The sequence below is a fragment of the Suricata suricatta genome, chromosome 4, assembly GCF_006229205.1.
Source record: "Suricata suricatta isolate VVHF042 chromosome 4, meerkat_22Aug2017_6uvM2_HiC, whole genome shotgun sequence".
NCBI classification, from domain to species: Eukaryota; Metazoa; Chordata; class Mammalia; order Carnivora; family Herpestidae; genus Suricata; species Suricata suricatta.
This window is the reverse complement of record NC_043703.1, coordinates 51340854-51359903: the sequence shown is the minus strand read 5'-3', so window position 1 is coordinate 51359903 and position 19050 is coordinate 51340854. Positions and strand designations below refer to the sequence as shown.

The following is a 19050-nucleotide window of genomic DNA, read 5'->3' as shown; positions in this document are numbered from 1 at the left end:
CACAGATCCTGCTTGGCATTCTCTCTCCCTCTCTCTCTTCTCCTCTACCCTCCCCGCTCCCTCCACCTCCCCCCACCCCTCTATACACATGTTTTCTCTCTCTCTCTCTCAAATAAACTTAAAAAAAGTTAAAGTATCTCATCAAGCCTTTGTTTTAAAAGTATGTATACTTTCTAACTTGCATACTTACCTAATTCTTTTGTAGTGAATGTCTTAAAGGACAGAAACACATCTCAACCTAATACCTAGTAATGGCTTCATATACTGTAAGTCTTCATTAAATACTCAATGACTTCTAAAATTATGACTGTAATTATTAGCAAATAGTACAGATGATAATTCAGAAGTGCCACTCCAAATTAAAGATGTCTGAATTAGCAAAATAAATTTGACTGCTATTATCTATCATACTAGAGTAAAATGAGCCTTCTTTTCTTTTTTAAGATTATTTATTCTTGGGGAGAGAGAGAGAGAGAGAGAGAAAGCACGAGCAAGGGAGAGACAGAGAGAGAGGGAGAGGCAGAGAATTCTCAGCAGGCTCCACACTGTCAGCACAGAGCCCAGCACCAGGCTTGAACTCAAAAATTGTGAGAGTATGACCTGAGCTGAAACCAAGAGTCAGATGATTAACCAATTGAGACACTCAGGCATCCCTGAGTCTTCTGAATTCAATCATTATAGTCATAACTAAATTACTGACTTAACTTCCAATAGGTAAAATAGTTCTTCTGTACTATCTTTTAGGAAAATATAACATATAATTGCCTGAAATTCAAAAACAAATAATCATGCATAAATATAACTACTTCGTAAGAGAGTCTTAATGATATCATTGCCCTATTGATTTTAAATGGTTGGTACAGAGTTAATTATAAAATAGAAGCACAAAGTTTTATAAAAAAGCTTTCATTATAGGGGTGCCTGGCTGGTTCAGTCAGAGGAGCATGTGACGATCTTGGGGTCATGAATTTGAGCCCCTTGTTGGGTACAAAGATTACTTAAATAAATAAACTTTAAAAAAAAAAACCTTATGTTACAGACATTTCTAATTCAAAGAAGCACAGTGTAATCAAACATTTCAAATGCATTTAGTATAAGTAAATGGAAAAATGCTTTAATTTACAAAAAAAATTATACATAACTTTTCAGAAATGTCTTTTGCAAAGATGGTATACACTTCCTCTTCATGTGAGCCAATAGTACACATGCTTACTACTTAAAAAAAAAGATATTTGATAACTTCCCCTGGATTAGGTATCTAATGGGCAAAGGGAAGTCTTTTGAATATCGTCATAAATTTATGACAAGATAAAACAGATCCTAGAACAAGTTGTTCCTGGGTCTATCATTCCTTGTTGCTTGGCTGCTTTGCTTTTCGAAGGAAAAGCAAACATGCGGATAAGAACATCCTTATTTATTAGTTAACTCAAAATGTCCTTATGCGATTAAATCTTTCAAATTAGGTAATACTCACACATGCAAAGCATGAATATTGATTGCATGCCTATTTATGGTCCAGGAAGCATTAAACAGTGTGATAAAAATCTAGGCTGTAAAGTAGCAGGACTTTTAAGATACCTCAAATTCTTTGTAAGCTTTATTCCACTTGGGGTTTTAAGTCATTGAACTATGCTAGAGATGTCTACGCTAGCCCCATACTAATGTTGATTCCTGATTGTTTTGGATTTCCTAGGATCATCCTTGAACAAATCGGATCCCATTCCCCGCAGTGAAACTTGTGACATCGGCAGGCAACCTTCTGCAGGACAGAGTGGGATTCCTCAGAGCCAATCCCCATGAACTCCAAAGTAGCCCACTATCCCTGGTTTGTTGCTTTACTGGCCTACCTACATCATTTCATGGTTAGCACGGTCTCCGGTCTCCGTCCTCTGAAGGATGTGACTACCACATATAGCAAACGCAACCTCAGGCCTCATGAAAGCTAGTAGGACGCACAGAACAGAAGAGGAGGTGCCCCTCCTCTAAATAATTCAGCCCGCATCTGCATTAACCAAGTGAAATGTGACAGAGGTGAGGCGACTGGAAAATACATAGCACGTAAGATCTAACCTGTCAGGATTTCACCCAGAGAAGGGAAAACTGACAGGGATATAATAAAACTGAAGTTGAAAGGCTACCAAAATTGCCTTAGACTTCAGTTATTCCAGAGGGAAGGGTGTGGATTTGGGTTCCAGTATAAGGGGGGGAATAATGAGCACTGCATTAGAATGGGAAACATTGTCTTTATAAACAGTGGGTATCAAATATCTTAGAATCTACGCAATTTATTTTTCACATACTTTTTATAGCGCCCAAATTTATAAAGTCCCAATGTCTTTTTCATATTCTGCTCTTACCTCTAAAGTGATTTAAAAATTCTTCCTTTTGAGAGTGTGGCCTTATCTTACCTTTGATGATACAGGTTGCCATCCTTATCAGTTGCTGTAATAAGATCTTACAAAGATCTTGTTATCGTGAAACATCATGCCTATAGGCAGGGTGTAATGGGTGTAACAAGATTCCAGCAGAGCTCCTATTTAACAGTTTAATGGCCTGTAATTTTCTCTCTCTCTTTCAGCAGCTCAGTAGCTATTTTGAAATTGCCATATAAACTCCTGATGAACATAGGTGTGCAATAAATAAAGTCTGATAAATTTTATGCATGGCTTGAGGAAATGACATTTTTTTTTTAACATTTATTCAGTTTTGAGAGACAGAGTGTGCTTGGGCAGAGGGGAGGGACAGAGAGAGAGGGAGACAGTATCAAAAGCAAGCTCCATTCTCTGAACTAGCAGCACAGAGCCTGACGTGGGGCTCAAACTCATGAACTGTGAGATCAGGACCTGAGCCGAAGTCAGGCACTCCGGAAACGCCATTCTTTTATGGGAAAAAGAAGTCAACATTTTACATTGTGCTTGGGTTTTCAAACCCTGTGCCATTCAAATTTTATTATTTGCCTGCATTTTCAAAATAACTTTTAAAATTATCAGGAACATTTCTTGTTCACTGAACTCTTTATGCCATTCTAAGACTTCTCAACAAGGTTCCAGGAGGAGCTTAAGTCCTAAAACTGAAGGCTGCTGAAATGTCCATTATACAATCTGAATTTTTTTAAGTTTATTCTTTTTTTTTTTTTCAGTGATCTCTACACCCAATGTGGAGCTCAAACTCATAACCCCAAGATCAAGAGTCTCATGCTCTTTCCAACTAAGCCAGCCAGGCACCCCTATCCTATCTGATTCTAATCATTATTACCTCTCCACACCAGCATCCACGAGGCTCCTGCATTTTTAGCTGGTTTCTACCTATAAGGTCAGTGCTGCTTTCTGCTACAGCAGCCCCTCATTATAATATGACCAGACAATGCCATGTTGCATATAGACAGCTCTTTCTGCAGAAACACACTTGCTACTTAGATACTGTACAGAATCCATATACCAGTCCCTTCTGCCGGTACCTGGCAAATGCTTCCCTTCCTTGTTTTCAACAATCTGATTTCACCACGTCCATTGGGGACAGGGTTCTGGGACACCACAATGTTTCATCCTCTGTTCCAGCTTGTATTGGACCCCTTGTCTCTCATCCTGAAATGTCAAATAGTATATGAAGAGACCAAGTTAATCCTCTACTTGGCCTCAGAAAGAAGTCTCTCTCAAATCACCTGCATGTCATAGAAAATTATCTTGAATTCTGCCCTCTTGTTCATTTCTTCACTTCAGCCAACTTAAGGTTCTATTTACCTTAAATCATGACTTTTAGTAACTGCAGGTCAAACAGTGAAAGTAATGGAACGCAGTGATATACAACTCATAAGCAAGAACAAACACCTGCTGGGAGAAGCAAACCAAAGGCTTTCTGTGCCTGCTGCCACGCATTCCGCATTCCGTTTCCCTGGGCCGCCTTCATAATGGATTTCCTCACTAAGCTCTCTGCCTTTCAGTAATATAAAACCAACTCCATGGCTGTTCCAATAACCAGTGGCTGGCTCACTTCCCCCTATGCCAGGAGCCACTGGGATATTCCCGTTGGTCATCTTTTCCCTCCACAAAGGCATCAACGACATTGCTCTGGTCTGGAGATCCCTCAGTTTTTATATTCAGGGTGACTTCATATCCTGTTCTTACCTGGTACGATCGCATACAATCCCGACACACTCAAGGTTTTTGCCCATTGTTAACCCCTCTTTTCTTTCTCAAAAATATCTCAGTGTGGAAAATAAATTACTCTGACATCTTATTTATATCCCACCTTAGACAGAATCTCTTCTTCACCTGCCGGGTCAAAGGACCTGGCCCAGGATACCACACAGACCGCTAGCTGGACAGAAATAACCAGCCAAACCTGATGCTGTGTCTTCAGTTCCACTCTTCCCACTGCCAAGCTAATCAATTGGTTGTTTCTCCTTCCCACCACCTTTAAGTGCCAGCTTTAAATGTCACAGTTCTTTAAATGTCATCTGCCCTTATCTCAGAATACCAAATATACATGAGCTCCATTTTCTAACTAAGGAACTTCCTGGGCTTTATTCTTTGTCAGTGTTTGTGATCACAGAATAGGTTGAGGAATTCTAAGCCACAAAAGATAACCAACAGGATCTCTCAAGGAAGTAAAAAACTGACGTTGAAATGATATGTCGGCAGGGGGCCCCAGGACAACCCTAGCAGCATGTTACTAGTCTCAATAACATCTTCTTCTCTTCCTACAAACCTTCACCCACTGCATGGCACCCTTATCACCCTCTCCGCACTCTAGCTACGTGTGGGTGGCCTACAACTACAGCCCCTCAGTGCTTTCAGAGTTCACGGCTCTCTAATTCATCAACGTCTCCTTCGTCTTGCCAAATTCAACTCCTACCCTTCATATTAACAAAAAATATTCAGGAATACGCAGTTCGTGGCATACTAAATTCACAGATGCACTGGAAAAAAAAACCCAATGACAGTACTTCAAAGAATGAAACACAAGCAGAAGGGGGCTGCCACCTCATCTCGGCTTGCCATTTGGAGACTGTGCCCACTACGACAGGGGTGACGCAGAGACCCACAATGCTGGGATTTCTATTGCCATCTGGTCCCTAGAAAACTTCAGTGAACTTAAAGGATGTGGCATCACCTCCTCTCCTCAAGGATCTGACTCCCCCTGAGAATCCTTGAAAAAATATTTGGCAGAAAGTCTTCATAAGATGAATCTCTCAGACTCTGACTCTGCTGGGCTCCCGGTTCACCTGTCATTTTTGCTTCTTTACAACCAATTTGACAGCTATGCCACTTGAAGGCAGGCAGGGCCCAAGTCTTGTTTATTGCTGATTTTTCCTGTCTGTCACAGAAAAAGAGTCTGTCTCAGAATTTGGCAATAGCATCAATTATACAACAAACACATTTCTGTTGCTCTGCTCTATCTTTTAACTCTCTCTTTTCATGTTTGCCAATGAATGGGTACAAAATGGCAGCAGAGGTCCAGAATCAGGGTCCATAGATGTGAAGGTAATGGAGCTTCAGGTTGGGTGTGGCTCAGTTGCTAAAGAAGCTAAATCAGACATGAGGCATAGTAGTCTTTAAGAGGACAATACACTGAGGGGTCTTGGGGAGAAGCAAAAAGCCTACCCAGGTAGAGCCAGAGAGAAATCTTCAGGTAGCAGAAGAGCCAAGCTGTTCAAAGGCAGAGCTATTCAGGAGACCTAAGGCAAGGCATTGCTTACAGATGTTGTATTTCACAAGGCAAGAGGCTTGGGAGCATGCCGTTCTGGGCACACAGTTATAAAACTCAAGATGCCTCAGTCACCTCTAAGACAAATGGTTATATTTCCGAGAAGTATTTTATCTCTAGGCTGAGGAGTGAGGGAAAGCAAAGAGTGACAGCTGTGTTCTAATGAGTGGATTTCTATTTTGAGGGTCTGGATCTCAAGAGTCTTTAATCTGATCAGTCTGACACAGGTTAGGAAGGAAGTCTGAAAGCTTAGCAAGTGCTGAGAGCTGTAAATTTTCATCACTCTTAGCTGGGCTATCTATTACACTCCTCCACCAGACTGGGACAGGTTTTAGGCAATGGATCTGGGAGGAAATCCAGTGGGAGCTCAGAGTTTCATATCCAAAAACTAGTTCATGAATGCAGCAGGCATAAAAAGATCCAAATACCAGGTATAAGAGGAGATCCAAAAAGCTGGTAAGATATGGCATCAGGGAATCTAGGCTCAGGAGATACTAAAAAATCCAGGCTGACATCTGGCACGCACTAAGAGAGGGCATAACAAACAAAATGGCCTCTACCCATACAGGTGCAGGAGCAGGACAGCAGCTGGCAAAGAAAAATAGCCTCCATTCCCCAGTCAATACCTCAGTTACAGAGGACCAAGACTCAATGAAAGGAGAATTACACTATATGAATAAGGAAGCCAAGATATTAATTAGATTTGGGGCATAAGATCAGAGTCAACACTAGTATATTTTATGCACCCTAAGGAAATTTTGAAGTAAGGATAAATCTTAGAGCTTGCTTCAGGGTTGTTCTGCAGAGAGAAGATGGAGGCACACGGTAGAAGCCAGACACTTAAACTGAAAATAATATAATGTATTTTTGAAGAAGTAAAAATATTCCAGGTAGAGATAAAGCTTTATTCTTACTATCTTTTCTCCTTCCTTTCTCTCCATAGGAAACCACCATCCTGAAATTGATGCATGTCATTACCATTCATGTTTTTATACTTTTACTATATATGTATGAGTCTATAAATAATATATACTACTTGAGTGTTTAAATTTTTACATAAATGGTATATGGTATTTATATTCAGTAAGTTGCCTATTCTTAATATTTGTTTGTTTATTTATTTAATTTTTGTTTGAGAGTGAGACAGAGCATGAGTGGGGGAGGGGCAGAGAGAGAGAGAGGTAGACACAGAACCAGCCTCTGAGTGCACAGAGCCCAACATGGGGCTCAAGCTCCAGAACAGCGAGGTCATGATCTGAGCCGAAGTCAGACACTCAACCAACTGAGCCACCCAAGTGCCCCATAACTTGCCTATTCTTTCACTCAGCATTAAGAAATCCAACCTACTCGATGCATTGATCCAATTCATTCGATTGTATTCATAAATGACTTTATTTGTCCACTCTACTACTATTAAATGCCCCTAATTTATACTACCACAATCTTGCAGTAAATATCCTTATACATATTTCTTTGGGCCTATATGTATATATGAGTGGAATTGTTGGATCATAGACCAGACACATCTTCAACTTATTAGGTATTACCAAAGTAATACTACTTTTCCAAGAAGTTGTACTGATTTATATTCCCACCTGCAGTGTGCACAAATTCCCATTTCCTTTCATCCTTACTAAAAACAGTTTTTGCCAATCTGAGAGATTTAAAATGATAGTTTATTTCCCTGCATTTCTCTGGCTACAATACCATTGAACATATTTTTAGATATTTATTAACATTGATTATTCTGAATTCCTTTGACAGAAATTGCCCATTCATATAATTTGCCTGTTTTTCTAATGGATCATTTGGTTTTTAAAATTTGATTTGTATGAATTTATATGGATGGCCAAGAAGCACATGAAAAGACGTCCAATATCATTAGTCATTAAAGGAATGTAAAGTAAAACCCCAGTGAAATAACCTGACCTACTACAACTTACCTATTAGACTTGCCTTAAAAACTGATGATAACAAGTTTGGCAAGGATTGGAGCGACAGGAACAAATACTCACACATCAATGGTGGTAACAAAAATAGCACAGCAGTAACAAAAATTGGCGGTTTCTTATAAATATATAAGTATATATCTTCCATATGACCCAACAATCCTATAGTGTTTAACTGAAAGAAAAATACATGTTCATATAAACACCTGTATGCAACTTTTTATGATTGCATTCATAATCGCTCCCACCTGAAAACATCCCAATGTCTTTCAACTGGCAAAAGGACAATTAAGCTGGAACATCCATATAACGAAATCCTTCTCAGCAACTAAAAGGAAAAGCTACTGATATAATAATGAGATGAATAAGTTCAAAGTTTTTAATGCTACATTAATTGTATGATACCTTAACGGTAGTGCTGATTACACGGCTTTATGTAGTTATCGAAATGTATTGAACTGTCTAAAAGGGATGAATTTCCCTGCTTGGAAATTGTAGTTAAATAAACATGACTTTAAAAAATAAGTGATTTGTACAAGGTATGTATATATATTACATACACCCGTGTGTGTGAGTGTGTGTGTGTGTGTGTGTGTGCGCATGTGTATAATGGATACTAATCCATGGTGGTTTATTTGGTTTAAAAACATTTTTTTTCAGTTTGTGGTCTGTCTTTTAACTTTCAAATGTTGTTTATTATTTAACAGAACCCTTACATTTTTATTTAGTCAAATTTATTAATTTTTTAATGGGTTATGCTTTTAATGCATCACATAAAATAATTCTTCTTTATCCCAATGATATAAAAATAATGACATTTGAAGTTTTGCTTTTCACATTTATGTCTTTTATTTATTAGAATTAATTTTTACTATGGTGTGAGGAAGGAATTTAATTTTTCCTTTTCTTAATGAATATCTAATTATTCCAGCACCATTTACTGGACAGCTTTCCCCCCCCTTAACTATTAAGCATCAACTTTTTTTTTTAAGATTTTATTTTTAAGTAATCTCTACACTCAACATGGGACTCAAACTCACAACCCTGAAATCAAGAGTCACAGGTTCTACTGACTAAGCCAGCCATGTGCTCCTAAGCATCAATTTCCCTTCTTAATGTCTAAGGAACATGACTGACACCACCCGGATTTTTCTACATACATATTTCATCCTCTAAAATAAGATAGCATTTGGAGTGTCTGGCTGGCTGAGTAAGTAAAGCGTGTTCTTCTTGATTTTAGGATTATGAGTTTGAGCCCCATGTGGGGTATAGAGATTACTTACATAAAACCTTAAATAAACAAACAATCAAACAAGGAAATAAAATAACATGATATTCTATAAGCCAAAAATCTTGTCACTTCTGAGCGATGACATTGATTGCAAATCAAGTGTTTATTATATGCTCTCTTTTAGAATAAAAATTCTAAAAAACAACTAGAAATCAACATCTCTTCCAAAGTTAGTTTTTAACAATTATTATCCCCTGAAAAATAGGAAACTCTCCATTCATGCTCATAATATGTAAACAAATAAGTATTCTAACTATATATCAAAAATCCAATTTACAAAAGATGAATCTAATGTTGTGATTAAAAATAAATACATTTCCTAAGTAATATTGCAGACTACATTATTTAAACCAGCACAGTCTAAAATCTAATGGGAGCCATGTACATAATTTAAAATTTTGAGGTTAACAATATTAAGAATCAGGAAGAACATGTAAAATTAATTCCATAATATATTTTCTTTAACCCAATATATCCAAACATTATCATTTTGACATTTAACTAACGTAAGAATTATTATTGAGACATTTTACATTCTTTTTTTCATATTAAGTTGCAAAATCTGATGGGTATATCTAAATTCAGACCAGCCCCATTTCAAGTGTTCAATAGCCGCACAGAACTAGTGGCTACCATATTGGGTGGTGAGATTTGATCTAACCTTCCCTTTATAAATAACTAAGCGTACTGTATAAAATCTAAATGAAGACAAAAACCTAGAGAGTTAAGCTTATCACTGAAACAGATTTCATTTGAGGATATTTCCTAAAATGGCTAAATTGAGCTCACAGGATCTCAGGAGCGAGACAGACAAACTAGAACCCACCCTAGGTGGGGAATCTAACATGAAAACCTCGCTCCCCCATTAAGCTAAAATACCAAAAGGTATTTTGCTTAATTTTGGCTTAGTGGGGGAGAGTGTGAGGGTGAATCAAGGGAAGGGTGAATCAGAAATTAACCTCTCCCATGGGCTATGACTAGACCACCTCCAGAGTGGAAAGCTACCTTTAAAACATTTATTAAAATCTTGTGAATCAAGGAAAAATCATAAAGCAAATTATTGAATGCTTGAAATTGGATAACAACAACACTACATGTTAAAAGTTGGGGGGTGCATGAGACCTTCCCCAGCAAGCCCCGTCTTGCCTCTTCAGTCTCGAGCAGGACATGGGCCTCTGCCCATCAGAGGGCTTATCGTGTGGAATTGGTGTGCGATTGCAAGTCTGTTCTGGGGTATTTACTCTCCGGTCTGAGCACCCACAGGATTTCTCCACGGAATGCTAGCTCTGTCCTGCTTCTAACAGGCTGAGTTGGGGGTCTGACTGGGATTTTGCCACGGTTTCCTAACTGGGTTTAGAGACGCATCCTGAGTTTCAGCCCACTGACCTCCCTAATGTGATTAAGCTTGTCCCTTGGATTTCTAGACAAACAGATTCCCATCTTGAACCCCTAAAAACTCCCTGAAAGAAAGAGAGAAAGAAGAAAGAAAGAAAGAAAGAAAGAAAGAAAGAAAGAAAGAAAGAAAGAAAGAAAGAAAGAAAAGAGAGAAAGAAAGAGAGAAAGAAAAGAAAGAAAGAAAGAAAGAAAGAAAGAAAGAAAGAAAGAAAGAAAGAAAAAAGAAAGAAAGAAAGAAAGAAAGAAAGAAAGAAAGAAAGAAAGAAAGAAAAAGAGAGAAAAAAAAAGAAAAAGAAAATTCTTTGTGGGATGTAGCTAAAGTAGTACTTACAGGATAATTAATCATTTTACATATTTTTATTAAAAACCAAGAGGATATACTAATCATCCAACCAAAGAAGTTAGAAAACTGAACAGAAAACCCCCAAAATAGGAGGAAATAATAAAGCTGACCAGTTTTATAGATAATTCCATCATACATTCAAAGAACAGACAACTCTATTCTTACACAAGTTCTTTTACAGAATAACAGAATAAGAAAGAAGAAATACACTGTCAACTCATTTGAGTTACTGTAAACTTGAACCCCAAACTGGACAAAGACAATGAAATATCACTTGAGAACATAGATGTAAGAGTTTTAAACCAAATACTGGGGTGCCTGGCTGGGTAAGTTGGTTAAGCATCCAACTCTTGATTTCTGCTCAGGTCGTGATCTCAGGGTTCACCCAAGTCCCAGACCAAGCCCCATATTTGGGGGGTGCTTCACTCTGACAGAGGGGAGCCTCCTTGGGATTCTCTCTCTCTCTCTCTCTCTCTCTCTCTCTGCCCCCGCCCCCCGGCTCAGGTGCACACAGGCTCTCTCTCTTTCTCTCTCTCTCTCTCTCTCAGCAAATAAATAAACTTAAAAAAGAGTTCTAAACAAAATATTGCAAGTAAGATATTCTGTTTATTCATTCAAGACATTTTTTGAAGACCAGTCAGAAGCCAAGCTTTGTGTAATGCAATGGAAATGTGATGAATAATACATATTCTCTTGTTATTAAGAGAAGCCTAATTTAGTGGGAACAGAGCCCCATTAATAATTATGATGCGGTATAACCGCTCTAGTCAAGGTATGCAATGGAAACAAAGTGTGATAAGAACAGAGACTAGAATGTCTGTTTGCCTTGGCAAATTTTAGAAGGTTCCATTGGGAGATTCTGTGAGCTGAGAATTTATGGATAAGCAGGAGCCTGACAGAGAAGAGGTGGTGTTGGTAGTAGATGTAGAGAGGAGAGTAGGGATGTAGTTTAGGATAGCATGTGTGTGTGTGTGCGTGCGTGTGTGTGTGTGTGTGTGTTGTATGTGGAGGCAGGAAAGAATGGAACAGACAAGGATGAAAAAACCCTAGCAATTCAGAGGGGGGCTTGGCAGTTTTCCTTTAATTTATACATAATATACAGGGGAAATAAATGACTTTATTTAGTTATCTAAAATATTCTGGCTTTCCAACTCCTTGTTGAGCAAAGATGTCGAAGCGAGGACGTGGTGGGTCCTCCGATGCGAAGTTCCGGATTTCCCCGGGTCTTCCGGTCGGAGCCGTGATCAACTGTGCCGACAACACGGGAGCCAAAAATCTGTATATCATCTCTGTGAAGGGAATCAAGGGAAGACTGAACAGACTCCCTGCTGCTGGCGTGGGTGACATGGTGATGGCCACAGTGAAGAAAGGCAAACCAGAGCTCAGAAAGAAGGTACATCCAGCCGTGGTCATTCGACAACGAAAGTCATACCAGAGAAAAGATGGCGTGTTTCTCTACTTCGAAGATAATGCAGGGGTCATAGTAAACAATAAAGGTGAAATGAAGGGTTTCTGCTATCACGGGACCAGTTGCAAAGGAGTGTGCAGATTTGTGGCCCAGGATTGCGTCCAATGCTGGCAGCATTGCATGATTCTTTGGTTTATCCGTTTAAAAAAAGAAGTAAAAATTATTTGCTCCCCCCCAAAAAAATAAATAAAATAAAATATTCTGTAAAGTCAACAGAGACTGTAGAATAAATATAAGTAGGTATAAAAATGAATATAGATTAATATTTAAGTTTACAGAATTTACAATGAATAATCCACTAACCTTAGTGTTTAACTTTCAATTTTTGTTTGTGCTTATTTTTGCTACTGTTTTTACTTTTATTATTTCAATACATTGGGGTCCATACAGAAAGTCTATGTAAGATAATTTCTTTTCTTGATGATAATAGAAACCGAATTTTACTTTTAAATTTAAAAATTACTTCAGGCCAAAAAAACTAAAATCATATTGCCAGCATGCTATAATCAGCTGATATGCTTATATAATTTGATTTCCAGTTGAAATGGCATAGTTCATCAAATTTAATAGGCTAATTAGTGTTACATATTAGTGTTCCTTGTTGGTTGAAAAATTGTCATCATGTAATAATGAGTTTTTAGCCATTTGTGCCTTTGTGCTGAATGAACTTTTATAGTAGTTTTGAGATATTTCATATTCTTATTATCAGTTTATTGGCCATTGGCTCTCTGTCCTTTAATTGGTTATCAGTGTTGCTGAATTTCTGCAGGGATATGTATTGAACAAATTATAAGAGATACATTTTACATCCTGTTTCAGATTTCTTGATAATATCCAACTCAGCTGCACTTGGTGACTTGGTGAGTTCTTAGTCTGGATGAATTGGGTTCTTGAAACTTATGGACAATTGCTTAGAGCCCAGAACTTAGTCTTCAAGCTTAACTTTATTTTTGTTAGATGGGGGCTGTGGGTGAATGGAGAGGTTGGATCAGATCAGTGATTCCTAAACTGGCTGCAGACAAGAATCCCCCAGGGAGGGTGAGGAAAGTGCCCTGACCCCTCATCCAGAGATTGTAGTTCGGCAGCGCTGGGTGGGGGCACCTGGGTGGCTCAGTAGGTTAAGCGACTGACCAACTTTGGCTCAGGTCATGATCTTGTGGTTCATGAGTTTCGAGCCCCCCACAGGGCTCTGTGCTGACAGCTCAGTCTGGAGCCTGCTTCGGATTCTGTGTTTCCCTCTCTCTGCCCTCCCCTGCTGGCTATCTGTGTGTGTGTGTGTGTGTGTGTGTGTGTGTGTGTGTGTGTGTGTCAAAGAATACAAAACACTAAAAAAATTTCTTTTAGTACAGGGCTGGGGTAGGTCCTGGACATTTTTACACATGCTCTCTGGATGACTCTTGGGCAGTCAGCTGAGCCCTGGAAACTGTTGAACCAGTGCTGCATTTGAAAACTGTGGAACTGTGGGCTCTGACGTGTTAGTACAGGAGCTGGGGTTCAGTCCGTCTCTGTAAAGAAGTTTGTTGGGAAATAGTCGTGCTCATCATTTATAGATCATCTGTGGCTGCTTTCCTGCTACAGTGGCAGAGTTGAGTGAACCTGCCAGAGACTGCATGGCTCACAAAACCAAAAGTATTTACAGTCTGGACGTTTACAGAGAAAGTTTGTTTACCCTTTCATTAATGGGTGACAAAATCATTTCAATAGGTGGCAATCAGTGTTTAAAAAATATAACAGAGAATACTATTTAATGCGCTGTGATGTTAAATTTGCTCTTATATACATGTTTATATATGTGTATCTGTATATATATATAGATATAGATATATGTATATACACACACATCAGTGCATAACGGGAATATGTATTTCTTATTATGGGTAGCTGCCGAAAAAGTTTGAAAAACTTAAACTATGTAATCTGAGGTAGCGTTCATCTGTGGGCTTTCCCTCAGTTGCCAGTGTGCTTTGGCGACACAGATGTGGGTGGAGGGAGGAGGGGGTGGGACAGGAGATATGCAGACGACATGCCTTACCTGACTCATTAGGCTTCTTGGGGCCGCTTCCTGCTTGGTGAGCCAGTGTCGCTCCTTCAAGGAAGGGTAGTGCTCAATGTCCGTATTTGTCCAAAATGTCATTACTAGAAGTAGAACCAACTAAAGTTGTGTACAGGGTGTGAGAGCGCTCTAATGTGGCGAATACTAAATTTATAGGGTTGTTATAAGGATTAAAGTAAATACAGTGCCTCAAACTAAGAGGTGCTATACAGTGCTAGGATGCTACTAGTTTTTATCTGCACCCTCTCATTCTTACAGTTGGTACCCACATCTTAGTCATAAAACTAGCTCCTGAATGTTACCAACCGTAGCACTGATTGTCACATTTTGCGAATGCACCAGTGGTGGCACAGGGACTGAGGGAGACGAACATCAGGGCCAAAGCTAGGGAAGTAAAGATGGGGTTCAAGTTACTGGACTATTGGGACAAATCTTATTTCTAAAATTAATAATAATACAGAAAAACCTACTGTATTTAGATTTCCTGATGAAAATTCTAATTTGCTAGCACTATGCTATGGTCTGAATGTTTGTTGAAATCCTAACCCCCAGTGCTATTAGGAGGTGGGGACTTTTGAAAGTGAGGAGGTCATGAGAGCACAGTCCTCCTTCTGGGATTAGTGCTCTTGCAAAAGAGACACCAGAGAGCTCTCTGGACCTTTCTGCTCCACGAGGAGACAGAGAGAAGATGAATTGCCACATGACACTGAATTTCCTAGCACCTCAATCTTGGGATTTCCCAGCCTCAAGAACAGTAATAAATGAATTTCTGTTGGGTAAAATCCACCCAGGCTGTAACATGTCATTAGAGCAACCCAAAAGGATGAAGATGGACTATAAACGTGGCTGCCAAGATTAGAAAATGGGCTCTCTGGTTAATCAAGAATTATAATTATGTAAACACATTGCTTTTTAAAAACGAAGTGGTATGTAGTAAAAGATAATTTGCAATGTAAAGGGTAAGTAATTTAATGTGATTCAGAAAGCCCTTTGGAACAAGCTGTGCTTCAGGCTCATCATGAGATACGTAAAAGTTTTGGTTGCTTTTAAAGTTTGACAAGATTTCCCAGAGTTTAAACACAGGTTCCTTTGTTTCCTAATTCAGTTAGGATCCCGCATATTTTTCATTTATATATAATCAATTGCAGGATTGAAAGGGACTGCAAGGTGTTCTGGTCTTCTGATCTGACGCTTGCATTACTTCTGACTCAGTCAACAGATGGACACTGTGCACGACCATGTGCCAGCACTCGGCGACCATGTGCCAAGGACTTTTCCATACACTAGATCGAACTAGTGAAAACATTCTCTTCCCACGAGGAGTTCACATCCTTGTAGCCTGTGTTTAAACGTTTCTCTTAAAAGGGAACACATTCTGTGAGACAGCCTGGTGCATCTTTAGACACTGCAGTTTTTCTTGCCAATTTCACTTGCTTCTCTCATTTAGAATGAATGCAAAACCCATCCTCTTTGATGGTCTTTCAAAGATTTGAAGACAGTTCTTACATCCAACCTCATATCCTCTTGTATCTACCCCTAATCTCCAACCCTGAAACCTCCTCTACACATTCTCTTCATGCTCCCCACACACTTGGTGGTTACTCTGTTACAATAAACTTTCTTCATCACTTGACAGTAATTTCAAAGGATTACTCATAGATCATTTCCACTGGAGACAACACCTGCCATGCATTTAGTTAACAAGTACTTATTGGTGAACTTCAAGGACTCATTGCTGTAAGGATAAACTAAACTATATTTTACCATTAAGAATTCACCCACCTGTGGTGCCTGGTAGCTCAGTTGGTTAAGCGTCCAACTTCAGCTCAGGTCATGATCTCCTGGGTCCAAGCCCTGTGTCGGGCTCTGTGCTTCGGACAGCTTCGGACTCTGTGTCTCCCTCTCTCCCTCTCTCCCTGCCCCTCCCCTGCTCCTGCTCTTCCTGTCTCAAACATAAAATGACAAAATTATAGAAGTGGAGATAGAATGGGGGCAGGAGGGAAGTAGGGGTGGCTACAGAGGGCAGCTTGGGGGATCCTTGTATGGCGTTGGGGTGAGAGAACTGTCCAGCATATGGACTCCTTCAGTGTCAACAACGTGGCTGATGTTGTACTGGAGATGTGCTGATTACCACAGGGAGAAAATGGCTGTAAGGTACACACGACTTCCCGTGGTATTATTTTGTACAACTGTGTGTGAATCTACAATGATCTCAAAATAAACAGTTTAATTAAAAAAATAAGATTTCCCCCCAGAATGAAAGTAGGCTCCACACATTCTCCAAATGCATTCTTTTTATTTTGAGAAGAACGTTCTCTGGGCCGAGCCCTTTGGGAAAGGCATCTCTCCTTATCATGTACATCGAGATCAACCATTACTCTCAGCAAAGTACAAAAATACACACATCAGTGACTTCCGTACAATAAATACATAATCATGCATCCCACAATAAAAGGCACGGAAAACTGGTCACTTAGTAGTCATAAAAATTACTAGCTACATTAACAAAGCCACCCAAATTATCTGTATAAGTAACTATAACAATATATTCCAAAGGTGAAAACACATAAAACATCTTTAAAATAGTATGCAATAAATATCTCAATTGTATATATTTAAAAAATTATGCCATTGTAAACAGCATGTAAACAAACAAAACGCATTGTCTTACCATTATTAAAATTAACTAGAGCCAAAGTTATAACTTCTGCTCTGTCAGGTATATTTCACTGGCAAGTGTGCTAAGCAGTTAAAGTTTCACTCTTTTCTGCAGCAAACAGAGCCCATTGTGTAATAAATAGACATGATCTGCATCTTTCAGATACAAGGAAAAGTTTCAAAACAGACTACCAAAATGTAGTAAATTCTTAAAACTATAAATAATATGGCAAAGGCTAGATTAAAACTATCTTGCAGCATAAGGGACGAAAGGAGCTACACTGTCAGGTTTTCAACATGATGATAAATAGGAGGCAAGTAATTATGATTATCTTTATTGGAAGGTAGAATAAGTGTCCAGCCAAGCCTTCTCCTTTTGTGGACCTTTTACATTATCAAACAAAGAGTAAAGTTGTATCAAACTAAGAAGCTTCTTTTGCTAGAGAACAAAGAAATGGTTGATTATTTATATGATGGGAAAGAATGACTTTAAAATATGCCTACCAAAATGTAAATATACATACAATTAAGGTTTTTTCCATACTTACTGACAATAAAGATTTTTTTTCCTTCTCATAAAGGAGCCCTCTTGCCTAGCCATCAATAAATATTCAGAGTAGTTAATTTTTGTAATTCAAATATTTTGCTTTTTTCATCAATGTCAGTGCATTGTGGTATACAACTATTTGTAGTATATTTACCATATGCTCAGATAAGTATGCTACCTCTTATTATTACTCCTTATTCCCCATTAAAAATAACTGAGGTGGAATTATCAACCAATTAACTTCAAATGGAGTCTTTGATGTATACCAAAAAGCATTACTTCATAATTTTCACCTTCTGCTGTGGGTTTACAGCCATGCCTCATATTTGGTGTATGGCATTAATAGGGATATATGCCTTCCTAAAATGGACTTGAAATTGAATTCATGTTCTACAAATCTATTAGCCACGTGGACCACACATAGCACCTATGGTTGTGGAAATGGGGCTCTACCAGATTGAAGAAAGATATATTTGATGAATGATGTGAAAAATTATTTGTGGCTGACCTGAAAGTACAAAAACTGGGCACAAAAGTGGGATTAATTCTTTATGACACAGAGTTTGTTTGTTTAGTTATTTTGGTGGAATGAGATTATTCTAAAATAACCTGAGAAACATTTGGTTTAAAAATTCCGCCCCCCTCAATTTCTCAGACTGTACAAAATAATTCTGAAGACAGACTATTTTACTATATTATCAGCATCTAATCAAGTGCCCTGTATGGAGCAGGTAGGAAAAATGTCTCTCAGCAGAGAGAACGAACAATTTCATTCTCATGAAATTCCAAAGAATCTCACCTTTGGAATGAGCAAAGAAAGAGTGCATTTAACTTAATTATATGCATTTTTGATTACTATTTAATTTTAGAAATTATTAACTATAAAGAACATTTTGTGTTGATCTTTAGCACGATTTGGGGACATGGTTGGAGGGTTTTATGGAATCAGAAAACAAAAGAAACCCCTAGGTAATAGACTTTAGTTTTTATGTTCTGGGGGGGTGCAACAGGTACAAAAAAGCCATATTACATTTGCATCATAAAAAGTGAAATAATCCTTAGCTATAAATGACCTGACATCACACCAATTCAGCCTAGACCTCTGGCTGGCTATTACTTTTGAGAAAATTTCACCTTCATTATTGGTTTTGATTCATTCTTTCTCAAATCTCATTATTTTGTCTAGGGGATAAATGCATGTGTTTATATAGATTCTATACATTGAATGTGTCTGCAAAACAGCAAGGTGGTCTTTAGGGCATATTCACGAATTACAAACAAGAATTTGAAAGCGATCTGAAAATTTTGTAAGCCTCGTTTTTAGAAACAAGAATTCATTCAGATTTGGTCAGATTTGGTAAATATTTCTGATGAAAAACTAACAAATGATTATCCTTTTCAAAACAATCTCTCTTCCTCGAGGTTTATCTTCCATTGGCACACGTGCCCAGTGATACATTGCTCACCTGCTCATGAATACACACACCCCTCGTGTGACCCTGGGAATTCTAAGCTCACATTTGTGAAAGTATAAAATTATAGAGAAGTCTGGGTTCCACAGGACCTTCATTCTTTCAAAAACATTTACTGAAGTCTTATTATATGGTAGCTCCACACTGAGAAATCTGGTGGGGGGGGGG

General features: G+C 38.5%; 1 long non-coding RNA gene and 1 pseudogene across 5 annotated transcripts in view; both read left to right on the top strand.

The window, feature by feature from the left end:
- LOC115289460 overlaps positions 1 to 6720 on the top strand; it is a 49068-nt gene extending 42348 nt beyond the window's left edge. For 2 of the 5 annotated variants that reach the window (XR_003907635.1, XR_003907638.1), the window contains exon 3: positions 1694 to 2126. This is a non-coding gene — a long non-coding RNA (uncharacterized LOC115289460). Of the gene's footprint in view, positions 1 to 205; positions 267 to 1693; positions 2127 to 2578; positions 2630 to 6649 lie in introns of those variants that run through there. The other 3 variants (XR_003907636.1, XR_003907637.1, XR_003907639.1) reach the window with 3 other exon arrangements.
- A 5120-nt stretch (positions 6721 to 11840) lies between these two features.
- Positions 11841 to 12303, top strand: LOC115290520 (annotated as a pseudogene).
- Positions 12304 to 19050: the final 6747 nt, after the last annotated feature.